The sequence below is a fragment of the Coturnix japonica genome, chromosome 14, assembly GCF_054131305.1.
Source record: "Coturnix japonica strain WE chromosome 14, WE-NBRP24, whole genome shotgun sequence".
NCBI lineage: Eukaryota > Metazoa > Chordata > Aves > Galliformes > Phasianidae > Coturnix > Coturnix japonica.
In genome coordinates this window covers 4115643-4130903 of record NC_140676.1, presented here as the reverse complement: position 1 = coordinate 4130903, position 15261 = coordinate 4115643, and the positions used below count along the sequence as shown (strand labels likewise).

Sequence of the window (15261 nt, the reverse complement as noted above, 5' to 3'; positions counted from 1 at the left end):
AATAATTATCCTGACCAACTCATGCAACATGTAAATGATGCATAGGGATAATTTAACAACTACTAAAATAAGCTAACCACAAGGTAGCTCTGTAGAGGTTGTAAATTAGTCTTACAGGCTACCTGAGTTAGTTGTAGCCTGAGAGAGCTGAAAAGTGCACTACTGACCTGGAATAGCAAAGTGGTATTAGCAGGCAGAATGTAATTATGATTTGGTAAAGTCAAAGTATCAAATAATGACACTGTTGTGAGATTCGCGCTGAAATGTGCAAGACTTCTCCTTCAGTGCCATGTTTGCTGGTGTCTTTGTGTTCTCAGTTCACTAAGGGTGATGTGCATTGATGCAGTTTGGCCAATCTTAAGACTTTAACTTGGAAAATTCAAGGAAAAGAGGGGGTCTTTGGTAACTGTTTTCAGAGAAAATGAAATAATTCCTTCTACACTGCATTTTCAAGACTCTTGGCTCAGCTTCATCCCAAAGACTTCTGCAGCAATACAGGCAAATGCGACTGCTGTGCTGGGATACGGGTCACTTTAACTCAGATTAGAAATGCCACCACTGAGCCATATCTGCTGAAATGCGGCAGGTTCACACAAAAAGGCAGTAAGGCCGAATGAATACACAGATGCAAATATTTCTGTTATACCATAGCAGCAAAAGAGGTTAGTAGGCTCTTAATGTGCTTTTAAGCTCTGAGTAGATGAAACGTAAACTCTCATTTCTAGTGCTTTTAGAAACTGAAGGCAGGAGACAAGCTTCACTTTAGTCTTGAAGGAGATGCTGTTGGTTTTAATTTTACTGAAGCTATGATTTATGGAATACACACATTTCAAAACAAGTTTGTGAGGATAATGTTAATTTTCCTTCTTTTCCCACCACTAGTTTCCATCAGCTGCTCACCTTGAAATGGTGGCAGTCTCTGCCATCAGTCAGCTGCTGCCACAGGAAAGATTAAGTTGTCTTAATTGCAAGTGCCGTCAGTTACAGACATCAGAGGTTAAAAAAAAAAGCCTATGGTTAAAGAATGTTAAGGTATGTTTGTAACAAAGTCTAGATGCTAAAGTAGGCACAGAAGCAATGAGAACTATTTCTCATCTACTATCAGTGTGCCAGTTTTCACAGTTCATTGCTGTAGGTAAGGTTTAGGGTCGCATCCTGTTTCAGTTACAGTAGCATCTGTTTGCTTATTTTGAGAGAAAGTTCCAGGTCTCTGCCAGCTGAGGATGTGGCCCTGGTATCACACTCAATTGCCACATGAATGTCTTTGTCCTCTGGGTTTTGAAGACATATGCAGATGTAGCCTGTGTACCCATGCAGGTATCCTAGCACAATGTTTGGAAACAGAATTCAAGGTGTGTGTGTGCATATATAAAAATACAGATGCTTAAATATGTATAACAGAGCCTGAGTAATTCACTTTGATTTATGCACTTGGAGCTAGGCAGCAAGGAAGGGGTTAATCATAAAGTATTTCACCTTGAACCTTGCACTCTCTTTATCTAGCACACAATAATAAAAGATCAAGAGTTCCTGCTTATTATCTTATTTTTCCTCCTTGTTCCACTAGGCTAGGGCCCAGACTAGTTATGGATTAACACTGTGATCAATAGTAAGCTTGCTGTCTCACTCTTGGCAGGGGAAAATGAACTCAAAATGCAGTCAAACTCTTATTGATCAAGGATATAGGTCTCACTTTCATTACCTCTGTCTCCTGATAACCCACATATAATGTGATGAGCTGCTAATCTCTCTGATTTTCAATGGACCCTTCACCCTTCCTGTCTGCACAGTATAGCTTTTATTTTTGTGTAATGCTTGTAGCGTTAACTCTCACTCTATTACCATCAGACCTGGTCAATCGGGATTCATAAAATGACTTTCAAGCAGAATTGGGCCAACTGTGTTAAGGTTATATTTGGGTATCTCTGAGAAAAAGTGTTACCCTTCAATAATAAACAGATCAGGTGAGGGAGAAGATTGTATCACCTACAACACTGGCAAAGATCAGATAGTTTGGACTACCCAAATCCATCTCAGAAGAAAACATTACACTGTTTAAATGTGATGTGCCATAATATGCTTTTGGCTTTTAGAGAACATTTAGCTTATTTAATTGTGGATAAAGATATATATCATGTCCATCCGATTGATCTGAAGTTCTGGATGCTTACAAGGAAATACTAGTCCCCTAGAATAGACTTGAGTGTGTGCAGGCGAGTGCATTTCATATGTGAATACCACACTTCCTCATCTTAACATAGATATGTTGATCACTGTTTTTGGAGAGATGGGAATTACTTCACCACATTGCCACAGAACTTAAGGGAATATTTTCGCCAACTTCTGTGAGCAGTGGATAATGCTCCCAGGGAGCAAATTGTTCAACACTAAGCAAAAGTTGGAAAAATAGTTTACCATGTTAAGTTTATGATACTGAAATGAAAGTATTTTCCTTCTGGGATATAATTTGCATGATTGGAAAAAAAAAAAAGGCTTGCATTGATTTTGTTGTTTAGTTTCTAACCCTGAATTAAAAAAATGTTTTTACTGAAGAAATATCAATTTTCTTTATTTTCTGATTTCTTTATTATTTTTGATTTGTTTCAAACAAATACTCTACAAACTTCTCTCAGGTGGTTGAACCAAGTCCCCTTGCATATACAGTCATAGAAATTCAAAGGATGGTCCTTGTAGATCCAGTCTTTGTAGATCCTACAAAGTGAGTCATTACTGGCATAATTATTTGTGTGATCTTCAATCAAGGATGTCATCACATTTTCTTAAGCATAATATAGGCTAAAAATAAGATATTATTGATTGGTTCTGAAAGAGAAAGGTCTGAAGTTTCAGGTGTAGTGTTTGCCTTCGGTGGCAGTTGTCTTTATACATTAGATAACATTCATAACCTTGTAGCCATTGTGAATACTGAGCTTTCTTTTGAAGCTTACATCAATCATATAATTAAGACATCTTAGTTTTGCAATCTTGCCAGATTGTGATCTGTGCTCCCTGGGCCCGTTTCTGAAACTTCAATTTATGTTCTTTCTTTCCTGTGTGTGTGCATGTGTCATGCAATTACCACTCTTCTTTCTGTGTGCTTCTTCCAGGTATTCTTTGCGGTTGGTCCAAATTTCTTTAGCTTAGGCTTCCTGTTAGCTCTAAGTCTTTCCATTTTATTACAAAGAAAAATTAATTGGGTTCTAATAATGAGGTAGGCATGGAGGGCGCTTACCAATGAAATACAATTGTTTGTGCATAATAGAATCTCTATGGTGGCATCTGCTTGAACAGTTAAATCAAAGACCAACCAAAATCACTGGTTTGAGATAATTATCTTTGCTGTAAAATGTGCTCAGTTCTAAATATTAAGATAAAAGCTCACTCAGGGTATCACTAACCAATAGCTTTCATTTTGGGAGGAGAAGGGCACTGATGCGTTAGTATAAAAAAAAGAACCCAAAAAGCATATAAATGTCATTATAGACCAAAATGCTCAAATACTTCAACATTAAGCACCAGAGCTTTCTTTTTAAAATCTTAAGAAAAAGGGAGCTGAGTTTCAAAGTAGGTGTTGACACTTCATACTACCTTCACTCTTTTGTCTCCTTTTTATTTCTTCTCAGGCGTGTTTCTTGATACCCAAAGTTCCCTACTAAATATGACATGTAATAAATTTGTTTATTAGAGTTAAAGTTTTAAACTGCTCATTTGATGGTGTTGGACCTCTGTACTTCATTTTTTTTCTTCACTTTAGTTCTGTATTGGATAAGATTGAATAGAGGGTGAAAAAAAAAGATATGAGCAGAAAAAAAATATATATTTTATGACAGAAAATATTTTGTGGAAATGACAGAGGCCTCCATCATACAGAAGAAAAGTGAGCTGATTTTTTGATATTATAAATCTGTGATACAGTCCTGCATGTGTCAAATGGATATGTCAGAAAAAGTGACAGTGGTATTTTTTCACTTTATGACCCAATCTGATTCTTATCAAAGTCAGATCTGGCCCATAAAATCATGGACATCAGCTACTCAGTAGACCTAATGAGACAGGTCTAGCCACACAGTCTCAAATGCATTTTATCACTGAAGACCTAAAGCATGCTTACAGATCTTGCCCATAAAGCGATGTAAGCCCAGATTATAATAATAATAATTATTATTAGAGGACAGTCTAATGTTGGCAAGATCCCTAGTACACAGACAATTATATCTCTATCAGATATATTCATAATTCATGTAAATTTGGTGGAATACCTGTAGTCATAGAACAAAATTATTTAACCTTTAAACATGGATGAGGTTTGAATTTGGTACCATATTTGCAATACCTTTTCACCCAACTCTAGGCCCAAGTTTTACATTTAGTTATTATTCCCTCTTTCTCCAGAGAGAGAAACAGAGACAGGCCAGTGCTATGTGAATTAATGAACTGCTGGCAATAATTACAATTATAGTTGACAGTCGTGCTGCAGTGTTCTACGTACTAATAATGACACCATGGACAACATATCAGAAGAAGAATTAAATCCTTCAGAAAGGTAAGAATGGGTTAAAAAGGCTTATGGAAATTTATATGAGGGATAATTTAAAGCAACTGCTAAGATTTAAAAAAAAAAAAAAGTACAATCACAAAATGTCCACCAATTAAGCCTCAAGAAAAAAAATCTTTTTTATTATTATTTTTACTTTCGTGTTTTGAGATACAGAGTTCACCCTAGAGCGCTGAATTTCCATTCATGAGCATAGTACATACATAATTAATGCAATCTGCTGTCTGTTATGACTAGAGATGACAGAATTTTATTTGACAGCTACCAAATATGTATATATTTGGTTGTTGTGTATATGGCTGTTAATAGGTTTGACTGTATCTGGCATTGATAATATGCCACCAATGTGGTGGAGTTAAACCTATCCCACGTCTTTCAGGACTGGTGTGTGGTAGGGCTATCCAATTTGAATAGCTCCTTTATGTTCTTTTTCAAACCAAACGTTTTTATTTTTGTCAATAAACTGTGTCATTTATTATAGTTAAGAAAACTCATGTTGTTTGAGGTCTTTATCAGAGTTCCTACAAATCAGGTTAATTGGTGATCAACAGAGCTTTTCTGCCTTTAATGAGGCCTGGTAGCCCAAGGCAAGGCCCAGCTCTTGATAAGGGACTTTCCCTTTCCTTATTCAGGACTCTTTGATCACTATTTTTTTTTTTTTTACTAGGAGAACAACCGCCGGGAATGTCATTGTTTTTTAATTGCCTGATTACCAAATGTTGGAGATAAAAGATAGATGTTCTCAATTAATAACATTTACATAGATTAGCATCACTAACAAGCCTCATTAGTAGCTGCTGACTTTTGTTTAGACTGCATCCCATGTCAGTTGTGCTCTGATAGTGTAGTGGTAAGTACGTTCTCCATATTAAAATATATTTATTTCTAATCTATTTCCATTAATCAAGCTATATATGACATTTTAAAGCACAAATAGGCCTTCCATTAAAGTTAACTCTTGCTTCTCAGAATACTCTGTGCAAAGTTAGGTGTATTAGGGGACTTTGAATCAGAAAAATCCTTGCCTTCCAGAGCATTTGTCAGTCCTGAGGTACATTAGTGCACTTAGCATAATAAACAAACCACCCCAGCCAGTGGGTACAGTTGATTGCAGTTTATCAGGAACTTTGCTGACTTACTTGCTCTGAACAACTAGATAATTTGCTTTATATGGTAATACACATTTTCCTTTGAATGCTAGTGTAGAAAATGTATTGATAACAGTCTGCACTTGCAGAGTATATTTATAAATATCTGTCTTGAGAAAATAAATCTCCTTTGCACCATTCTGTTAGAGCAGGTGTTATCCTTGAACCCTGAAGTCTGACCTTTCTGTTGAGGCCATTCCTCAGCAAAGCACCTCATCCTAATGATTAAATCGTAGGAGATGTCAGCAGCCTTCAGGTTTGAACTCTGGGGAGAGTAAAGGGGAGTTAGAGTTTTCTTGGTCCTCATCCTAGGATTGACTTTTCTGTTGGTCAATGCACTCATATGTGCTGTTGGGATAGCAGGAGAAACCTGTCTCTCCCCTTCAAGCAAACCCTTGCTGAGTTGGCTGTAGTTTAAGCATGGTTGATTTTTGGAGATAAAAATCTATTTGAGAACTTGTGTATCAAGTAAAAGAAAGAAAGCAGCAGTAGAGTAGAAAAGGCTTAACGTTTGTAGCTTGCCAGAAGGGAAGGGAAAATGGTGTTCTGGCTGAACAGTCCAAGGAATCAGGCTAAAAGCTGAAAGATACATATAATGTCAGATTCTTCAGGAGAAAGAGATACACTTCTGCAGGTCTTTGTATGTGTGTTTACAATTGGAGATACAAACACGTATAGACTTGTGCAGATTAAAAAATGTTTCTATCTATTATTTTGATCAATGGTCCTCTTTTTATTTTTTTTATATATTTTCAACATCTACTGCACTGATACACATAAAACCAATATTTTTACTCCATCTGCTTGAAATTCTCTAGTGTCATGGCCTTTGCTTCAATGTTGAAGCTGATTTCAGGGTTGCATTAAAAAAGTAAGCTCTATAGTTCAGTCAAGCATCAACAGTAAAGTGCTAAAGCAGAAGCTTTCTTGCTATCAGTGGATGGATTAAATAAATAAATCAATCAATACTGGATGTAAACCTTTTTTTAATCTCTCTTTTCAGTAGGAAAAAATAAGGTATAGATTCTTCTACCCTTACTCCTTAAGATAGAAATAGCTTTGTTGACTTCCACTGATATCTGTGTAAGATATTTCTGCCTATCCAGCAAAGGAGAACACAATGCAAAGTCAAATAGAACTCAGTGGGGATAATTTTTATTAATCACGTTTTTCAGCGTCTTGGCCATGGTATATTTCAGTTTTGTTTTTGTCTTATGAAAGGAGAAAATAAACCTTGATCTTCATTTTACTGTTGCATGCATTTCATTTGGGGATTTGCAAAATGTGGAGCAGAAAACAAAGGCAAGAAAGATACAGGAATTGAATATTCCTGTGCGGCTTTGCATCATAAGAGGACAGAATTGTGATTACGTACGTATGCATGTATTTCTTTAATAGCAGTGTATCAGTTTTGGAGAAGAGATACTACTGAAATTATTTAAAGGGTGCAATACCAGAACTGCTAAGTAATATCGCACATGATGTCAGCACCCCAACATGACAGATGTGTTCAGACAGCAAAATTCATCTTTGTTTCTGGGGCCAACAAAGAGCCTATGAACCACTTAGACGCTGTTATGAGAGATGGACACGGACCACAGACTCACTGCATGTGGGCCCTTGAGCAGCCAACCTATTGCTGTTGCTTTGGACTCTGGCTAGGCTCAAACCTGTTCTGAGGGAAATGCTTCTGTGCTGTTACCAGTAGCTGGGTTACCTACCCCACAAATACAAGTTGCTATTACATATATTTTTAATCTTTCCCAGTTTTCCTTTTTAAACTTTCACCCTTTGTTTGTGGCCAACACAAAAGAAAAATAAGAAGAGAAAAATAGGAATCTAAATAAGCAAGCCTAATCCTTTTCTATACTTACTTTCTGAGTCCAGGTAATTCCAGCATTCTGCTCCTCCAAATTCTTTGATTCATGTTCAGCCAACCAGAATATTTTCCCTTTTGACAAGGTATAATTTCAATGGATCTGTGTTTTGTCTCTCTATGATGCACTTCATATTTTTCATGATTTTGCATCCCTCATACAACACTCTGTCAATTAAAATGATAGCTACTTATGTGGGACAATAAGGGACTATGAGGGAAGGGATTTGTGGAGGCAATTTACAACCTCTAATTCAGCTCCAGGGATGTGCTCCAGCACAGCTACCCTGCGATGGCTGTGCCAGGTAATTTGCTGGAACGCTCCACTGAGGCATCAGCCTGTTGATTGCCTGATGTGTAAGAGGCCTCAGACTGGGTCATATTCAACAATTAGTTTTAGTAAAAAACTGGGAAAGTTTCCTTCAGCATTTGTTTCGGAATATATTACACGCTTCCATATTGTAAGGGTTAAAATATGCAGAAATGAAATGCAAAATAAATTAAATCTGTGTTTTGTTTGAAAGAATACATTGCAGATTAACCTAAGATCATTTTGTTTGTCACACTGTAATAAACCTTTACATCTGTACTTAAGTACTCTGACGCAAATACTATTTAGATGTTTAGGTTAAGCCACAGAATAAAAAAACAACCCAACTATTTATCACCTAGATCTAATCTTGATCACATTTTCTTCTTAGCTTGTAGAATATTCTGAAACAGATGGTTTTAACCAGCTTTCCAGTACAAAAATAAAAAACTGCTTTAATTAATGTGTAAGCAGTCATGGCTGCGCAATCCCTGCACATGCAGCTCCCCTCAGCACATCTCTCCTTTGTCAGTGGAGCACTGCTGAAATTCTCCCATTACTTCTGCAAACTTTTAGGACAGACCTTCAACTGATATGAATCAAAGTAGCTCCACTGACTTTATGGAGTTGTACCACTGCATAGAAACCAAGGTTCAGTGTTCATATCTTAGTTCTCTTTTTTTTTTTTTTTCCCTGACAAATATGCTAAGAAAATAAGGGAATACAGAGGAAATTACAAAAGCTGTTGTAGCATTCATTCATGGTTTGTCCCTTTCAGCAAATGCAAATGCACCAGAGTGTTTTTTTTCTTTTCTGAGTATTGTTCTCATTTAAATGTACACTTTGAAATAGAACAGGAGATGTGCTAATGGAATGAAGTATTAAGAAGCACACTCTTACAGAATCTACATAAAGGAGAACAACAGAGAGAATGACTTTCAATAAAATGGCTTTTCCACTGTAAAGAAAATGAGTTGTGCAATTGTATTTCCCCCCCCCCCCCCCCCCCCATTATTATATACCATTCTGATTCCCAGGGAAATTATGATTTTTGACAAAAACAACCCATTCCTGCTGAAACCAAATGCCAGTTCAGGGCAGCTTAGTGGATAATGCAGCCAGAGTTCACCTACGGGACCTCTGCTTGAACCAACTTCAGGTTATAACCTAATTGGCTTCTTTGCCTGAGCTCAGTGCCTCCAGGTCAGGGTATGGATCAGTGCCAAGGCATTAGGGAAACTTGCAGCCCAGTTGCGTGGCCCGAAGACAGACAACTTCAGTTACAAGCTCTGCCTGTCCTGACCCTGACCCTTCGCTTGCACAAATACCCTCTGCTTGTTTTAAAGAAGAAGGAAAATCCACACTCTCTCCAGATCAAAGTGGTTATTTGTTTTTGTCTTGCAAGGCATTTGGGCAAGGAAAAGGAATAAAGAGATGTATTTGTTTGTTTGTTTGCTTTTAATTTGAATAATGACCAGAGCTCTGGGGAAAAAAAAAATGCAGAAGCTAAAAGGTATCAGTGGAAAAATGATGGTTTTGAGGTAGTGACTTTGAAGTAGTTGGACCCATGTGATCAAACATTTACAGTTTCTAGAAAAGAAATAAAACAATAGGCTTGAGAAACAGGAGGGATCCAGAGCCATCCCAGCTGGAGCAGATTATTCTTATTAATCAATTAACACAAACAACAACAAGTTAATTCTTCAGCTTCAATTTCCCTACCATGGGACTAGATCCCCAATAGAACTTGTTTCAGAGGAGAACAAAATCTCTCCCTTAGCACTGAAGAAAGGAGCCCACAAAGGGATACTGATTGACCCATGCTAGAGAAGGGTTTTTGTTTTGTTTTGTTTTAAGAAAACAGAATTTTATAAATAAGTGACTTGAAGAATCTCTCTTTCTTTGTTCATTGTTTCTTCAGACTTCTTCAATCAGTTATGCCTGAAAGTCCTACAGGCATAAGAATAAAATATGGGGCTTGAAGTGTGTAATGGTGTGAAGCACTTTGAAAAGAGAGCACCAAATTGAAAAATGTACAGCATTCCTATTTTGAACTTTTCATGAAATCCTTTCTTCTTTCCCTCCAGAAAGAAGAAAAAAGTGGGAAAAGCCTCTTGGACTGGTGGATCTGAGCGAGGAATGACTGCCATGAATGTGTTTTGTAAGAATCCTTGTGCAAACCACTAACAGGAGAATTCAAGTCAAATTTTGACTATTGGTAAGGGGTGCCTCTCATAGCCCCAGACAGCAGCATTTCCAGGTTTGGCAGGAACATATGAGACCTCACAGTCTCATCCCTGCACCCCCCAACACAATTGCATGGAAATAGCAGTGCCAAGCACAAATGCCACAGGCTGGGACTCATCTGCTGAAGATTCCCCTGGAATCAGGATGAAATTATCTTTTTGTTACATTTTGAATATGCCATTTATTAAATTCAGGCATGCTTCTGGTCTGGGAATTTCTTGAGCGCTTGTTGGGAATACATTTTTGAGTCATCTTGCATCATTTGCAATTTCTGATGAATTCAAAGACTCCGTTAAGTTCCCAGAGGAAAACCTGCCTGTCAATAGCCCTCATCTGATAGGAATCTTGCAAGGGAGCTTTACAACTCAGGCGCCAGTTTTGAATGCTGGAAATAGCAGCCCAAGAGATAAGAAAAGAGATGAGTGGTAGTTCCCTTAACAGTGTTTCATGTTGCCTGGAGTATCTCGTGAATATCTTATAAAATGACAGAAAGAAAAACGCAGTAGGAATCAATTTAAATTAAATAACATAGAAAATATATTCTAGATAAATCAAAGCTTGTGATTTATTAATTCAAGCTGCACACCTCCAGTGATTTTTTCCATTGCAAGATTTTCACTGTGTGAGTGGGTTTGAAATGCTCCACAGATACTGCTGTCATCTTTCCCTATCACACTGCAAATGTGTTTGTGCTTGAAACTTGCTGCCTTTTCATACAGAGAAAATAAATAGTGAATGTTCTTTTTTGCTCACGATGTTACATGTTTCAGAAACTTACAGGAATAAGTCAGAACAGCAATATTTGTATAGTTAGGCCTGGCATATTTGTGTATATTAGGTAAGCATGGTTATTTGGAACCAAGCTGTGCCTATATGGTTCCTTCATGCTGTTTTGTTGTCTAGAGGCACAACAAGGCCAATTTTTTAGAAGAAAAATGTGCCATATAATTGCCACTTTGTGATTCATTCAACTAAAATTACAGAAAAAAAGAATCTCGGTCTCCTCTTTGATGCATTGTGCTGTTGTTCCACTCGGGCTTTTACGAGGTTTCCAATGCAACTGTACTGCTCAGTAAGAGAAAATACCTGAATTACATACACAAGTGCACACACACACGCACACACACACATGCATACTGATAAGGTTTGCCTAACCCCTGACTTGAGCACACATTTCAAAGATTGCCATAGAGAAAAGGATATGTTTGTTTGAAGGGGAAGAAAAGCAACACTGCTAAGAAAGGTACAAGCTGACATGGTAAATAAAAGCATCACAAGTGAAGGCACAATCGGAGCAGGGAATAGTTGGGAGATGTGATTCAGCACTCAGGCTGGGAGATTATATTTAACATGAAGAATGGAAAATGTAAGGCAGCTCCTCGTGCTGCATATTCATTCTAATATGTGAAAAGGAAAAGTGTGGAACATAGATCATCTGAGGCTGATGCCACAAAGGGAAATGCCGTGTAGTTCCTGTTTTTCACATATTTCCATTGAGACGGTGTGAAAACTAAAGGATGACATTGTTGGTGCAGTGAATTTCTCAGCAGATTCATGGAGTATTCTGCTGCACCAAGATGATATTTTAAAAGGGTGCAATTACATTTTCTGTATGGATGTTCGTCAGGATAAAGATGGCCCCTTGGAAAACACACTGCATGTTTTTTTTTGACCCTGTCACAACAGAAACACAATAGCAAGTACCTCTTTCCAGTGCCGGTAGACAGTTTATTTATGCAAGAGCAAGACAAGAGTTACAGTAGGATATTTATGTCTAGCATCAAAGAAAAGCTTGGTTCATGCCAGCTCATGGGAAAAATTGCTCAAAATAAATTCATCACAGGGAGGTTATCTCTGTAGTGCTGCTGAAAGCAGGAAAGCATTGTGTTACTTGTGATGTAATTGCCATCTGAATGAAGGGATGATTTGCCTTGCTTATTATACAGTATTTCTGTTAATACTGTTTGTGGCTGTGCTTTCTAATTCTTTCTGGCTTCTTCAGTTTCTTGCAGAGCCCTTCATACTGGGAAATGAATCCAAAACTTTTATACTCTTCTTAAAGTGAGTATTGGAGTTCCAGTGTGTACCTTTTGTTCCTGCAGCATGTTCAGAGTTGGAAGATAATCCATATCTGTGAAATAAAAATGAAAGCATTGTGTGTAAACCTGGAATTTAAAATTCTTTTTTAATTGTATTTCTTCTTGATGTGCAAAGACAGTGCAGAATTTCCAGTGTTTGGAAAAAATGATGCTTTGAAAATATTTACTTCTTAAGTCATCAATATAAAAAAAATTCATAGCAAAGGCTGAGACAAAATTTTTGTATTGGAAACATAATTTAAAAGCTTTGCATTAAAAATAGTATTTTATTTCAATTTATAAAAAATGGAAATGCATTTTTGTCATTTCTGAACATTTTCAGATATATTGACACAGCATTGCTTCATTACACTGAGTAGAAAAGAATTCTCTTTGTGAGGCACACCAGAGGATATGTGACTTAAACCCAAAATCAAAACCTGAACAAAACAGTGAAGCAAAAATGAAATAGGATAATCAAACAGATGATATGTAAACAAGAATATAATGAAGGAAGACTCCATTTTATAACCAGCCATCAGCACTGTGTTGCTGGTAAAACCTGCAAAGCCTTTTGACTGAAATGAAATGACTTTTTTCTGATATTTTGCTGCAAGTTTTACTAATTCAGTTTCATACAAAAATGAAATTCATGAGTCCATAATCCTGCTCTGAGCACATCTACCTCTTGTCACAAGACATCCAAGTTATAAATCATGTAGACATGAAGGATCATGAGAACCTTCCAACAGCTGGAAAGTTCTCCTGCTGAAGTTATTTCCTCTGATCACAAGGAAATATACAGTTCGCCTTCATACTGAAAGAAGAAATCTTTAATTAGCAGAGGCATTTTTCCTTACCTGAAGTTTTCCAAATGTGAAAATAAGATCATCTTCTTGCCATTGGACATAAATGGCAGGCATGTTATAGTTTTGTAGGAAGCATTGGCTGAGTTGTCTGCCAGTAATTTCAAGACCCACTTCAGATCAGCCACATAAAGAAGACTTATCATATTTCAGGACTTTTCATATTTCAAGAGACAAGGTTTACAATACCTCTTGTTCACAGGTGGTCAGTTCAAGGACTCATTAAAAGTTATACAACTTTCCTATTGATAAATATGTGGAAATTATAGTCCAACTGTCTTAAGAAGTCACAGCCGTTAGAGAACATGTGCAGCATTAAAGGGAAATAACAAATTATTATTTAATGAGATGACTAGTCTTGCTATTGTTGCTTTATTTTCAAGTAACACTGAAACAGGCTCCCTGGTGTTTGTAGTTTCTGGCTATCTTTTTTTTCTCCTCATTATTAATTCTTTTTTTCTCCGTGCTAATCAGCCAAAGTGCTATGTGTTCAGACGGCTGATTTTTATACTTTCTTCCCTTTGGATTTAAGGGTTACTTGCAGAACTAGACAAAGACTTAAGCAGTAAGTGAAGTCAAGGGCACACCTCATGACCACCACAACGCACACATGCAGAGTTTACGTGACTGTTACACCTCCGGGTCAAGGTTCATCAAGGATTTCCATAAATCCAGTGGGTAATGTGCCAAATGAGATTAGAGAAGACTTCACATTATTGCACAATCCAATGAAAATATCATCTGCTAAGCTCCTTCTGGTGGGGACTGCAAGTAGGTAGCTAATATTAGCAGATGTTTTTCTCAGAGGCAAAGGGAAGGCAGAAACACCTGCTAACATCTATGCAGAAAGGGGGAGCAGCACTTCACCTGTGGCAATGTCTTCTGTAAAACTGCAATTCTTAAGAGCGAAGATTCTGAGCATTGCCCTGTTGTGTCATATTCTTTTTTGTACTTTTACATTAGGTTTAATCTCATCCTGTTCTGTATACCCAAATGTGTCTTCAATCAAAATTCTGTTTAAATTTATCTAGATGTGCTTTCCTGATACCTAATTCCCAAAATTATATTTTCACAGACAGAATCACATTAATACATGGAGCAGGTGGATTTTTACATCTGATCTGTGCCTGTTTTATCTATACACATATTTTTCTCTCAAACTTTGACCTGCAAGAAAACAAGTTGGAAGAATGAATTTTGATACCTGCATCCTGGCACTGACACAATAATCATCCAATATGTTTGTATTTGAGAATAAAGCAAAATGTTTTTTTGTTTGTTTTGTTTATTTTTGTTCCACAAAGAAGTAGCAGAAGTCTTAAAGAGGCAGGTCCATTTCCATTTGTCTCCTTCATAAATGCCATTAACTAACTGCCTCCCCTTTCATTAGATCTCTATTCTTTGTCCTCAAATACGAGTGGAATGAGATTCTGATATTGTCACTGAACTTGATGAGCACCTGACTCCATTAGTCATTCCCTTGAACTCAATGGTCTAGATTCTCAAATGGTATAAATCAGCATAACCCATTTCTATAATCTAAAAACCTAACCTGAGAAAATTATTTGTGGAATAAGGTCAAACATGATGACAGTAAGGGAATCTGGATCATGATATTAAATGTTATGAGGCATCGTCATCCAGAAAGACTTAGAAACGTAAAGTGAGAATAAACAGGAAAAATTAGCTGTGTATGACAGATACAAATAAAAGGTACTAACCTCTCCAGATGGACTTTGCCTTTATAAACTACCATGTTTGGTTCCCAAAGCCATGCTGTATTGCAGAAATAACTTGAATTCAGGATGCCCACAGGCTGAATACTGTGTAACACTCCCAGAGATACAGCTGCAGTAATATTCAAAAAAGAGTTGAATGAAGCAGACTGAATATGATGTCTCGTCTAGAAGTGACTGAAAGCCAAAATTTGAAATCATAGTTAATGAACAGTGCCCAGGTCTCAATCCTCTTATGCCAATGGGAAGGAATGACAGATTTGCACATTTCCTGTGCAAAAGTGATGCCCCCAGCCACAACCCTGGCTATCAGTCAGGCTTCAGAACAAATTAGTGCAGACTACAGCTGTTCTAAATTTTGCCAAAATAATAATAATGATAAAAAATGTCTACATCTCATTTCTGGCCTGACTCTCATTTGCTTGTTCTTCTCCTGGCTCATTGC

General features: G+C 37.2%; 1 long non-coding RNA gene across 2 annotated transcripts; it reads left to right on the top strand.

Annotated features, from left to right (window-relative positions):
* Nucleotides 1-297: 297 nt before the first annotated feature.
* Nucleotides 298-13559, top strand: LOC146758437 (uncharacterized). Of its 2 annotated transcripts, XR_014934140.1 has the most exons (4): nucleotides 300-1032; nucleotides 4393-4543; nucleotides 9977-10107; nucleotides 12139-12353. It is a non-coding gene; the product is annotated as an uncharacterized LOC146758437 (long non-coding RNA). The 2 variants fall into 2 exon arrangements; XR_014934139.1 differs by having other exon boundaries at nucleotides 298-1032; nucleotides 9977-13559.
* Nucleotides 13560-15261: the final 1702 nt, after the last annotated feature.